The following is a 14,314-nucleotide window of genomic DNA, read 5'->3' on the forward strand; positions in this document are numbered from 1 at the left end:
TGCAGGTTTACCAGGCAAACTGACTGCAAAACATTTAAAGGAAGCAAGCCATACAACCAAGTGAATATTTTAATTTTAAGGGAAAGAACTAATAAGAAAATGCTGTGTGCTTACTCAAAACATGACCAACAATTTCAGCCTTAATTTGTTTAAATATTGTACATTGTACTTCGTCCCTGTCCCACACAGCCTAATCACAATTTGGATGCAAATCATAACACAGTTTTTCAGTATGTTCCAAGGGGCATGCACACCACCCACCTTGGCTCTAAACAAGGTATATTTATTTTGTGGTTCTGTGGAGAATTTGGTACTGGGTATCTCTCAACATTAGAGCCATAAGTCAGAGCCATCCCCCCCCCCCGCCCCAAGTTTCTGGAGCAGCAGGAAGTGTAGGTTGCTCTTGTAAACTCTAGGAACACTATAGAGTAAAAGACCCAAGGAATATAGAGCACTGTGGGGAACAGGATCTGGGGCATCATTTTCCTTTTGTTTTTACTATATGTATTAAACCCATTTGAAAGCCTTGATTTATCGATGAAGCAAAAAGAAGCAGTTACTCTAACACATTCTGGGGGAGAGAGATTTCCCAGCTTCCAACCTCCCATCTTAGTCATTTTAAAAAATGTACATTTAGTTGTAGTCTAGAGCTGGGCAGGTGAAGAAAAAGCATCGTTTTGACTTTCCACTTCAGGTGGGGAAATGTTGGTAGCTGGCACTGCTGCTTTTAAAGATGAAAGTATCTTTGGGTAAGGCCAGTTTCTCTGAAGAGAAGGAAGAGGAAGCCAGACTGTAGGGAGTCAAAAAAGGAGATTGGGGAAACAATGTCAAGGTAGCAGGAGTAAACAACACTTTCTCTAAGGTTTGAAGCAAAGAGTCAAAGAGGAGGTTGTGTTCATTGGGGAAGATAGTTACCAAAAATCTGGAGGGGAAAAGACCTAAAATCTGTATGGAAGGGCTGGACAATGTCAGCAGAGTAGTCAACTCATCAAGTGAGACAAGGGGAAAGAGGAAGAGATTGAAGATGTAGGAAGAGCAAGAGCTGGAAGAGGAGGAAAAATAGAGGCAAAGAGCAAAGAAGGGAAACCTGACTGATCATGCCCAGGCTTGCACTGCAACAGAAAAGCCCTTACCACTACCTCAGACATGAGTAAACTGACTGTTGGTGCTCAGTACTGAAGCATTCTGCACATACTCGATGGCATTCTGTCCTTCACCCTTTTTTGTATATGCCAGAGCTGAACTCCAGAGCAGCATTAAAATGCATTCTGGAACTATGTCTTGATGCTGCTAGGCTCGAACTAATCCCTGATGCAGACGTTCAGGAATGTCAATAGCCTTGAGTAAGCTGTGAGGTCATTCCTGTAAGCCAGCATCTGATCAAAGCATGAGGGTTAATCTTCTAAGCATTTGTTTTCAGATTTGCATTCATGTAATCACTTTCTGCATCCATGTTTAGAGGGAAAGCATAAAACTATATTAGAAAAAGATACCCATACAAAAATTGTTTCATCCAATAAAATATCAGGCTTTCAAGGGAGAAAATAACCTGTGAGAAAGAGGTTCAGGCTGCTGACACACTGGAATAGTTGGAGGATGGATTGTTACCCTTAATTCCTAGAGATCATTATACATTCACAACGTGTAATGCTGGATATTTCAAAAAGAAAATACATGATACGAGAAAAGGCGCAGAATACCTGAATGCAGCCCCTCTGAGCAACTTTTAGCCTATTTCTAGAGGAGCAGGTCCATAGTGACAAAAGTGTCCCTTGTGACTGAGATTAACTAGCTGAGTCTAGTTAAACATGTAGGGCCTAGGAGGTAATAAATGCATCGCTGCAAGAAAGTGTGACTCTTGAACACATGGAGCGGCCTTATATTGAGTCAGACCATTGTCCACCAAGGTCTCTTGTGTACTCTGGCTGGCAGCTGGTTTCAGATAAAGGTCTTTCACATCACCTACTGATATCTTTAACTGGAGATGCTGGGGTTTAACAGGGGATTGAACCTGGGACCTTCTGTATGCCAAACAGATACACTACCACTGAGCCATGGACCATCCCCTAACTGCCCCTTCCCATGCTTTGGAAAAAAAAGTCTTGAGAAGGTGGTATCTCTTTAGGTCATTTGGATCCTTGGATCCAAATGACCTAAATGCCCACATTCCATTCTTGTAGCAGTAGAAAAGGGCAAGAGTCCAGTAGCACCTATAAGACTAACAAAATTTGTGGTAGGGTATGAGTTTTCGTGAGTCTCAGCTCACTTCTTTAGATGCTCATCTGAAGAAGTGAGCTGTGACGAAAGCTCATTCCCTACCACAAAATTTGTTAGTCTTATCGGTGCTGCTGGACTCTTGTTCTTTTCTACTGCTACAGACAAACACAGCTACTCATCTTGATCTAATTCCATTCTTAGACAACTTGTTCAAATGGCTACACAAAGTGTCTACACAAGGTGGTCTTGGAAGAGGCAGGTTACCTAAATCCCTTTCAATCCAGATTCAGATGTAGGTTTTGGATGGGAAAAGCCTGGCTTGCCCTGTCTGACAGTCTGTGCTGGGAGCACAATATAGAGGTGCATCTCTGTTTATTGTCCTTGCCCTTGGCTGCTTTCAGTACCATCAACCGTGCTACTCTTCAGTAGAGGCTGAGTGGGTTGGGAGCAGAGGGCACAAAGTTTTGGTGGTTCCACGTCACTTGGCTGGTCACTTCCAGAAGGTGTTGCTGGAGGACTGCTGCCTGGTCCCATAGCATTTGTGCTTGGGGTCTCACAGAGCATTGTCTTCAATGCCATTTAATGTCTACATGAAGCCATTGTAAATTGGGGATTTGGAGTAAGGTGTCACCAATATGCAGATGACTCCCCACTCTTTCTTTGAACAAATGCCTGGAGAAGGTAATGTGATGCATGTGGACTAATAAACTTTAACTCCATCCGGACACTGGTCAATGATAAAGCCGTTAAGAAATTAGATGGTTGTGGAAGGCATTGAACTCTTGATGAAGAGAGAACTCCATAGTTTAGTTTACACTGGTTCCATGTGGTTCTTGAAATCTTTCAAGTTCTTGCCTAAGTCTCTCAATATCCTTGAGCAGGAATACTTGAAAGATTGCCTCCACCTATACAGGCCTGCCCACCAGTTAAGATCATTCTTCTTTTCCCCATCTGAACAGATGGGGCAGATGGGACTAGAGACAGGACTTTCACAGCGATGATGCCTCGCTATTAGAATGGCCTCCCCTTTGAGGCTTACTATCCTTTAGGATACAGGCCAAAACATTTCTCTGTACCCAGGCTTTTTTTCTGAAAGGTTTCATTATTTACAGAGATGGGTAGCCATATTAGTCTGTAGCAGCAGCAGATTAGTTGTGCCTTAAAGATTTAATAAAATGTATTCCAATGTAAATTTTTATGAATCTGTGTTAACTTCATCAGATACATTGGATTTATGCTAGGGGGAAAATGGTTAGTCTTTAAGGTGACTATCCTTGTTGTTTCTAACCTTGAGAACTATTTAATGGATATATTCCTAGCATAATCTTGAATTATTTTATGGCTGGTTTTAATTTTATTATTTTATTGTGTTTGCAGCCTCCAGCAGATCTCTGGAGAGGCAGTATGAAAACTTTCTAAATAAATAACAAAGGTGTTGTATATTAAAGATGAACAATTTTTTTTGTGACTTAACCTTACATCACCACAAACCCATTAGTTTTGAAGGTTCTGCAGGACTCTATAATCTTTTTGACTGCTCTTAACTAAGGATATATTACAAAGGATTACCCTGGCTCATTTAATGATCAGGGTGTTCATTAGAATTAGTGAAATGTTAATGTTGTCTGGCAATGGGGGTTAAAAATGTCAGTTTCACTGCCTGAGCGCCCCCCCCCCAAATAAAATGAGGTGAGAAGGTGGGGTCAGCAGAAGAAATGGAGCTTCCTGGTGGAGGGAGAGCAGGATGGTGGTACAGTGCAAGGAAGCCACATCTGTGAGTGTGACTGAGTTGAAGTTTACTTTGTTGTTTAAAATGTTTGCAAACGTTAAAAAGGACATTGTAGAACTACAGCCCTAACAAGTCTGTTAACTCATTTTTGACTGTTTTGATGAACACACACTCGTGCGCTCAAAGCCTGCCTAATGCTCTCGTTACATGGGTTGTATTAGTCATAGAGAATCTGGTTTTATGACTCCTCACTCCCCAAACCCTTGGCCTCTATGTGTGCTCACAGGTTGGTCCTGCCACCAAATACTCCACAAGCTGCTAATACTTTGTTTTCTTCATAAAGAGAATTACTTTAATGGTGTATGGGGATCTCAGTTGCACAGCTGCTGCCTTTTAGTATACCACAAATCCCAGGGAACCACCTTTGTTCTTACAGAGAAACCTTTAAAAGATCTTGGGGTTTAAGATGATATCCCTCAAAATGCTGAGTGGAGCCAGTAGCAGGCCTCTTTTAGTAAACGTGACAGGAAAGGGGATGCTAATGGACCCTCCTAATTCCAGTCCAGGTCTTGGGGCTCTAAAGTAAATTTGCAAAGATGTTTGGTACTGAGTCTGGGTGATCAACATAAAGCTCTAACTTTGGTCACGGGGAGTTAAAATCTCAAAGAAACTGTAAATCAAGACAGGGCTTTTGCTTTCCTTAAATCCTTTCCTTCAGTGCAAAGTGGAGAGATTTCCTGAAGAGGAGGACAGCAGCTGTTAACAGCATTTGGGCTGTCAGGCTTGTGCCAAGAACCAAAGCTGTTCTCCAGTTGGTGTGTATTTCTTGGCCCCACTAGGACAAAAAATGGGCCTGCCATTGGAGCCATGGTAAACTTTTTCCATTTACTTTGGAATTTTAAGCCACCATTTCATTTGGGCCCTCACAGCTGTATGTCAGTCAGAATGTGCAATGACTACTGCACACAGACATGTCTACAGAAGAGTCAGTTGTCAAGTGTCAAAAAGGCTTAGACTACTTTCTAAAGCTATTCTGTAGCAGTTTTTGTCACAGAAAAAACATTTGCATGTAAGATTTAAAGAGCACTGTCCATGATGAAGAAATATATTTTGGCATGCAGAAACGTAAACTTTCCAGGGAAATTTCTTGCCAGGTGTTCCACATCTAATTTATTCTATGTATCTGGTACTAGTACTGATTCCTAGGAATCTTGAATATGAATTTAAGGGCCAAGCTACACATGACGAATGACACTTGAACGGCAAGTGTATTTCTCCCTGTTCACTTGCCCTCCACTCAATCCACTTGCTGTTCAAGTGTCATTCGTCATGTGTAGCTTGGCCCTAAGTCAGCTGAAGTTTTTTGGATGTTCCTTGAAGAATGCAGCAAAGACATCCATCTCACGTGTGCTGAAAGTGAGTGAAAGCCCTGTAAAGATGCAAAGGATTTGGGGTGTTCTTTCCATGTGAAGGGGCAACCTGTCAAGTGGGACTGAGTGCCAAGAATCTGGATATGCACAGACACCCTGATACCACCTTGGGCAGCTGCCTAGTCTGCCTGTATGGTAGAGGAGACTGAAAGGTTTTGAAGCTTCTTGGAGATGTGATGCATTGGGAATATGAGTAAGTAAAGCCTGAACAAAAAAAATGTTTGTCAGATCTCCTTAGCGAGTGGTTAGCAAACTTTTCCTTCCATTTGATCTTCTCCTTTGGTTTGCTGGATTTTTATTACTTCTCCTATTACACCCCGTCCTTGGCCTGACCTTCTCCAGTCTGTTACTACCCAAACCTCCCATCTCATCATTTCTTCACTGCTATAATATCCTTTTCATATTCACTAAGTACCCAAAGCATTTTAAAGGCATCACACTGCAGCAGTTCTTTTTGCTTGTGCTGTACATCTTGTCCCTAGGATTTATAGCTGCTGGAGTTTTAGCTTTTGCACTTCTACTCGTCCTCTTAGATAACTGAGACAATTGCAAAACTATCAACTGCACAGTTACCTGACTTTTGAAGTGCTATACATGCTCCACGTTTTCAGTTATGCACCACAACCGGCAAGTGGGATAACCCTAGGGAAGAACCTAAAGAAACAAGGAAAAAAATGGGTGGTGGCTGATTGGCTCTGTAATTTCATCACAGCAGACATGCACCAGATGTATCTATTTGGTCTTTTTAGAAAGGCCATAAAGGTATTTTTATTCAGATTGGTCTTTGGAATGTGTTTCCAGATGATGAATTTGTTTTGACTGGACTAGGGCCAGGAAGGTGCTGGTCCAAATCCATGCTTAACAGGGAATGTTCTAAGAGAGACTCTCAGCCTATACTACCCTCACAGGGTTGTTGTGAAGATAAAGTGGAGGAGGGGAAAACTATGTATACTGCCCTGAGCTCTTGGGAAGATAGGACGAAAATACACTTTAAAACAGTGAAAAACACACAAATCCTTTAAAAAAATACTATTAAGTGAATGAAACGTAGTTGCAACCCATCATTTGTAAAACTACACAATCCATTTCTGTCCCATTGTATCTGTCAAAGCTCCCTGCAGCATATAGCTAGCATCCAACACAAGTGTAAGGTGTAATCAAGAATACTTGTGGTTGCTATGCATACATGCTATAAAAGTGTGATATGTTCTTGCAAATTATGTACGACACTAGAGTACATCAAGTATAAATGGCTATAGAATATACGTATGTAGAGTATACATCTGCTGTTTCATGTATTACCTAAGAGATGGCCTTTAGGGATGCAGTACACTCAAGTTAAATCTTTTCTTGAAAGGGAATATATGGTGCCATCTGCTGGTCAAACCATATTACAAAGTGGAAGTTAAATCCATGTTATTAGAGACTAGCAAAATTCCTATTATTGTATCAGGTGGGATGCGTATGTAGAGGGCTTGTATACTGCAATTCTGGGTGTAGGTATGTGATGTGTTTTTGCATCTCCTTGCCCGTGAGGCTTGGCTATCTGTGTCAAGTGGAGGTTAGGTTTCTCCCTAACCCGGTTACAAGGCACACAGACTCCCCAGCTCATTTCCTAATACTAATGCAAGCAAGAGGGGGTTTTAACGCATTTTCCAGACGTCTTCAGCCCCTCCTCTCCCCCACTGCACTTTTTCAATATCATCCTCTAGCCAACAACCTGGAGGTTTAGGGTTGCCAACTGCCTGACGGGGAAACAATTCTCTCTTTGGTAGTGGTAGAAAGTATCGTAAAGTCACAGCTGAGTTATGGCAATCTCTGCTGGGGGTTTCAAAGCAAGACTAACAGAGGTGGTTTGCCTTTGCTTGCATATGCATAACAACCCTGGTCTTTTCTGAGGTTTCCCATCCAATTACTAACCTAGTCTGACCCTGCTTTAACTTTGGAGATTTTACAAGATCAGGTTTGCCTGGGTAACTTTTTCACTTTTGCCTTTTATGCCCTTTTACTCCAGACGACATTTGACTGGTGTGCATCTATGTTCCCATAAAGAAAAACATGCTGCATTGGCTTGGATTATCAGCTTTGTTGTAGCTATGCCACAGCCTTGCCATCATCTTCCTTCATCGTGCCAGCCAGATCTCCATAGTTCTCTGCTGCTCTCACGTTTTTTTGAAAAATACAGAGATGTGGGCATTTCCTACTGGAAATCATCCATTTTGTTCACCATGACTATACCTGGAATAGACCAACTCAGGTCTCTAGAGTTTGGAAATACCTGGTAAATTGGTGGCACAAATCTTTTAAGATATTCTTCACATTATTTTCAATACAGCTCCATGGATATGCAACCTTCACAGCAAGTGGTAGCAAATTGTGTATGCGATTTTTAATGCAACTTTGAAGAGATCCTGCCACATTAGACCATAAATGAGTTATTTGCTTCTGAAGTGATGAGTATTAATATGCAAGTGGTGTTAAATGCCTATGCTAGAAAAGCAGTGAGACAGACCAATTCCACGTACTGTTCATAATAAATCTTTTGTCAGCAATTGTGCAACTGTATGGCAATTCTTTTATAGACTTAAGTCATGAATATCTGAAGGTGTTTGCTGAACCAGAAAACATTAATGATCAAGCTGACAATTTCTTTGGGAATTACACAGGGCAAAAGCCAAGTCACACTCTGGAAAATGGCATTCCAGAAAGTTTAAAAAGCCTCCACTAGTCACCAGTGTTAAGTCAAACTTTGAAAACGAGGATAGGTGATCAGCATCTTCTCTCCTCCCAAAGCCAATTTCCAACCATCTTCATCATGGTCCAAGCATTCCACTGAGAAACTGCCGAAGAACCAAAGGTGGGGCTGTGTAGGTAGACTTGGCTTGATTTGCAATGGTTGAACACTAATGAAAAGCTACAGTGGTCACCACTGTTAAAACAGAGTTGCGCTTACCGTAACTACTATTCATTGACGTCTTCTGTGCAGACACACATGGGACTGCGCCTGCGCAGGCCTGCCGACCGGATTTTTCTTTACTAGTCAACGTCCACTAGGGGGCGCATGTCCGATCCAATGCGCCTGCGCGGCAGTTTCCCGCCCGAGCGACATTGGGCGACGTCGCCCCCTTTCCCCTCAGTTTCTCCTTTGCCGCCGAATGTCTTCACATTACCTGGAAGAACACAGCGGGGTAGGAGGGAGGGTTGTGTGTCTGCACAGAAGACGTCAATGAACAGTAGTTACGGTAAGCGCAACTCTGTTTTCACTGTCCGTCTTCTGTGCAGCCCCACACGGGAGACTCACAAGCCACTTACCCAGGAGGCGGGCATGTGTTCTCACCGAAAAAGAGACTGAAGCACTGCATTACCAACAGCAGCCTCTTTCCTTTCCCACACATCTAGTGCGTAATGTTTGGCAAACGTGTCAGAGGACGACCACGTTGCAGCCCTGCAGATATCATGCAAGGGCACGCCCCTGAGGAAAGCCGCAGATGCAGCTTGCGCCCTGGTGGAATGAGCTTTTACTTCCAAAGGGCAAGGTAACTGAGCCTGAGAGTAGCATGCCCTAATAGTTTGGGTAACCCAGCAAGAAATTGATTGAGCCGTAGCAGCTCTTCCCTTCCTGGGTCCATAGTAGCACACAAACAGTTGTTTGGTACATCTAAACTGTGACGTATGATGTAAGTAAAACAAAACAGCCCTCCTGACATCTAAAGAATGTAGGGTCTTTTCCGGAGCACCAGAAGGGCTAGGAAAGAAGACAGGCAATACTATGTCCTGTGAAGTATGGAACTGAGTGGAAACTTTAGGCCTAAAACGAAGGTCAGGTCTCAAGACCGCTTTATTTTGATGGACCTTCAAGAAGGGCGGGTCACATCTCAGGGCCGCCAGTTCGCTCACTCTACGAGCAGAAGTAATGGCAACTAAAAAGGCCACCTTCCAACATAACCATTTCAAGTCACAAGTAGCGAGTGGCTCGAAGGGCGATTTCATAAGTCCAGTCAGCACCACCTGCAGTGACCACTGGGGAACAATATCTGTCACCTGTGGATACATGTTATATAACCCCTTCAAAAAAGACTTTGACAAACTATGGGAGAACACCGTCTTTCCATCTATCTTAGGGTGGAATGCTGAAATTGCAGCCAAATACACTTTAATAGAGGAATTAGAAAGTCCCCCGTCTTTTAGAGACAGGAGGAACTCAAAAACAGAAAACAACTGGCAATCCCAAGCATTCAGGCCAACATCAGTAGCCCAGGTCTCAAAACGTTTCCATTTAGCTGAATACGATCTTCGAGTGGTGTCTCTACGCGCATTGAGCAAGATTTCAGCTACCCTGTCAGACATCCCCCCTGCCCCTGAATGCGCCAAGCAGTGAGGCTGAGTTTGGGTAGGTCGTGATACCACACTCCTTTGTCGGACAGAAGGTCCGGATTCAGAGGGAACCGACGGTATGATCCGTGGGACAGCTGCATGACATGCTGGAACCAAGCCTGTCTGGGCCAAAAAGGTGCTATCAAAATCATGTGAGGCCCATCCCTGTGAACCTTGCTGACCACTCGAGCTAACAGGGGGAAGGGGGGGGGAAGGCATAAAACCGGTGCCCTGTCCAGCGTATCTGGAATGCGTCCCCTATGGAGTGACGACCGAGCCCCCCTCTGGAACAAAACTGTAGAGCCTTCTTGTTGGCCTCTGAGGCAAAAAGGTCTACATCCGGAAACCCCCAGTCCAAAAAGATGGTATTCAGGTAGGAGTCTGCTATAGTCCACTCGTAATTTTCGGATCGCATTCGACTCAGTTTGTCCGCGATCACGTTCGTGGTGCCCGGAATATGGACTGCATGCAGGAATATGTCCCTCTCCACGGCCCAGGTCCAAATTCGACTGGCCTCGTCGCAGAGTACCCTGGAAGTAGTGCCCCCTTGCTTGTTCAGGTAGAACATAGTGGTGCAATTGTCCGTGAGTACCTGAACCGACCTCCGGTGCAGCGTGTCTGCGAAAGCAATAAGGGCATAACGTACCGCTTTCAGTTCTAGCAGGTTAATATGATCACCCGTATCCTGCTCTGACCAAATTCCATGTGCCCTAAGGGACCCACACTGGGCCCCCCAACCTATTGTGGAGGCGTCAGTTGAAATAGTAATATCAGTTTGAACCGAACCAAAACCTACCCCACGTAAAAGATTAGGTTCATTCAGCCACCACTGCAAGGAGCGAAGGACCCCCCTGGGTATCGAGTACCGTTTGTTCTGGGACCCATGTTCAAAATCATGAACAGAAAGGAACCACAACTGAAGGGGTCGCATGTGCAACCGGGCCATACGGGTAACTGCCGTGGAAGAAGCCATAAGGCCGAGCAGTTTCTGTATAGTTGTGACTGACTGAAACCTACATCTCAAGAAGAGGGTCACCAGTCTCCCAATTTTTATTGCACGGTCCCTGGGCAGAAAACCCCTATTTACCACACCATCCAGTTCCATACCAATAAACAGAATCCTCCTGGATGGGGTAAGGTTAGACTTTTTTAGGTTGACCAGCAGCCCCAACCGGCAACAGGTACTGACGGCAATTTCAAGTTGAGCCCGTAGTTCATCGGCAGAGGGAGCCACTAACAACCAATCATCAAGGTAGGGATAGATGGTACACCCTTGCTCCCTCAAATACGCCACCACCACGGCCATACATTTCGTAAAGACCCGGGGGGCCGATGAGAGGCTGAACGGGAGCACCTGGTAGTGGTAGATCTTATCATTACACAGGAACCTAAGGAACTTTCTATGGTCAGGATGGATGGCGATGTGAAAGTACGCATCCCTGAGGTCCAGAACAGCAAACCACATGCCCTCCGGCATTAATTGGAGGACTGTATTTAAAGTAAGCATTCTGAATCGCTTAACGAGAACGAATTTATTCAATTCTCTTAAATCCAAGATGGGCCGGACACCACCATCCTTCTTGTCTACCAGGAACATCCTAGAATAGAATCCCCAGGAGGAGTCCTGTGAAAGCACCTCCTGCACCGCTCCCTTATGCAGAAGCTCTATAACCTCCGTCTGTAATTTATCAGAAAAGGAGTGCACTGCATAATCAGGAAGAGACAACACGGGGTAAACATCAAATTGAATTTTATATCCAACAGATATAATATTGAGAACCCAACTATCCCGGGTAATTTCCGCCCAAGCAGAGGCAAAACGAGCCAATCTGCTGCCAAAAACAACGGACTGTTCCAATCCTAGTCAGAACTGCTTGGGTTGAGTTGCTGACTCCTTGGCATCAGGGCCCTGATGCGTGCGCCGTGGGCGGTAAGCTGGCCGTCTGCGCTGATAGGCATTCGCAGGTGGTTGGGGAGGCCTGTAGGACCCATAACGCGGATACGGTTGGTATCTGTTGTGCCGACCACGGTAGCCTTGGAACGAGCGGTACTGGGAACGGTTATCGGTGAACTGCCTGGGGGGGAGGATCCCGTAGGAACGGGCCGTCAGTCGATCTTTACGCTTCTGCGAAAGGTACTCATCCATTCTGGCGGAAAAAAGGGATTGGCCCTCAAAAGGCAGGTTCTCCACTTTGTTACGCGTCTCCACCGGGAGAGCCGTGGTGCGGAGCCAGGAGTGCCTTCTCAGCACAACGGAGGATGCCAACGCTCTTGAGGAAGTGTCCACTGTGTCACGTCCTGCATTGATTTGTTGCCGGGACAATCGAAGTGCTTCATCAAGCACAACCTTGGCCAATACCTTCTGATCAGCAGGAAGTTTTTCCATGAAGACTGCCATACGGTTCCACAAGATTTGATAAGCCCCCATAATAGCCGAATAATTGGAAATTTTCAGTGTGAGGGCCGCAGAGGAGTACAACTTCTTGCCCAGCGAGTCTAGCTTCCTACTTTCTTTGTCAGTGGGCACAACGTGGGAACCCTGGCGAGGACGGAGCTGCATTTCTTCCGTAACAAGGGAAGAGGGAGGTGGATGAGCAAACAGGTACGTACAGACGTCATCTCTGGTTTTATATAATGCTTCTAGCTTCCGAGACGTCGAGTAAACTGTCGCTGGCTTCTCACAGATGGTGTTAATTATGTCCACCAAACCCTCCGTAAATGGGAAAACAGGGTTAACATACCTGTAACTTATGTTCATCGAGTTCTTCTGTGCTGACACACATGGGGACTGCGCAGGCGCAGGCCAGCCGCCGGAGAATTTTCTAGAGCTTCCATGGCTCCGAAGGGGCCGTTTGTCGCGCGCCTCAGCGACCGTTTTCCCGCCCAAACGGTCACGTGATCCTCCAGCGACCAACGGCCCCTTCCCTCAGTTCTCCTTTGCCGCCGCTTGACCAATACACTTCAGCCATAACACCTTAAAAACACCAATTTCCGTTACAGCCATCACAATATCGTGCATTGGAGTTCACAGCGGGGTAGGAGGGAGGGTTGTGTGTCAGCACAGAAGAACTCGATGAACATAAGTTACAGGTATGTTAACCCTGTTTTCATCTTCGTTCTTCTGTGCCTCCACACATGGGAGTGTACCAAGCTTCACACAATAAGGAAGGCGGGGGTGAAGTCCAACACAATTTTATTAAGCAAACAAGATCAACAATAAATAGATATGCATATATACATCTATGTAAAAATAATGTGAAAGGACACATAAATACTCAATATTTACATATATACACACCCCCAGGTACATATATACACACTTTCACTCAAGGGTACCCAACAGGTACGCCAAGAAAGTCATACCAAAACTCCCTCAGGAAAAAAGGGAGTGTAAGACAGCCTTGGCCACAGATACATCCTGCTCCGCATTGACATCAACGGCGTAATGCCTGACAAAGGTGTCTGCAGAGGACCATGTGGCTGCTTTACAAATGTTAACCAGGGGCACCCCCCTGAGGAGTGCCGAAGAGGATGCTTGGGACCGCGTGGAGTGGGCTCTGACATGAAGCGGGCAATCCACCCCTGCCAGGGAATAGGCCTTGCTAATGGCCGTCACAATCCACCTAGACAGGGTCTGTGAGGAAGCCCTGTTACCCTTGTCCTTGGTCCCAAAACACACAAACAGGTGAGGACTGGAGCGGAATCCCTTCGTCCTATCCAGGTAATAGGCTAGGGCCCTCTTCAAGTCTAGGGTATGGAGGGCCTTTTCCCCCTTAGAGGAGGGTTGAGGAAAGAATGCAGGCAGTGAGATATCCTGCGAGAGGTGGAAGGCGGACACCACCTTGGGCAGGAACCCGAGGCAGGGACGCAGGACCACCTTGTTGGGATGAAACACAAGAAAGGGAGGGTCAGACCGCAGTGCAGACAGCTCACTGACCCTCCTGGCCGATGTGACGGCCACCAAGAATGCTACCTTGTAGGATAGCATGTCCAAGGGGCATGTAGCCATAGGTTCAAATGGAGGCAACATGAGACGTGAGAGTACCAAGGACAGTGACCACTGAGGCACTGGCGCCGACACAGGTGGGTAAAGATTGTACATGCCCTTAAGGAACTGGCGGGATTGTGGGTGAGAAAACACCGTAGCACCCTCAACTCGGGTGTGAGCAGCTGATATCGCTGCCAGGTGGACCTTGAGGGAGGACACCTTCAAACCCAAGCCACGCAAGTGGCACAAATACTCGAACACAACCCCCAAGGGACTGCTGTCAGGCACCACCCCTCTGGCAAGTGCCCAGAGCTCAAACCTGCGCCACTTGGCCGCATAAGCGCGCCTAGTGGATGGCCGACGAGCATTCAGGAGGACCCTCTGTACCTCGTCAGTAAAGCCTATCGGGGAGGAACGATCCGCCAAGCCGTTAGGTGCAGCTTCCTGGGATCGTGGTGGACCAGGCTCCCGTTTAGGAGAAGGTCTTGCCGAGGGGGCAGACTCACATACGTCCGTTGGGACATCTGTAGGAGCTTCGGGAACCAAATCTGCCGTGGCCAGAAGGGGGCCACTAGG

The sequence above is a fragment of the Eublepharis macularius genome, chromosome 5 (genome assembly GCF_028583425.1).
Source record: "Eublepharis macularius isolate TG4126 chromosome 5, MPM_Emac_v1.0, whole genome shotgun sequence".
Lineage (NCBI taxonomy): Eukaryota > Metazoa > Chordata > Lepidosauria > Squamata > Eublepharidae > Eublepharis > Eublepharis macularius.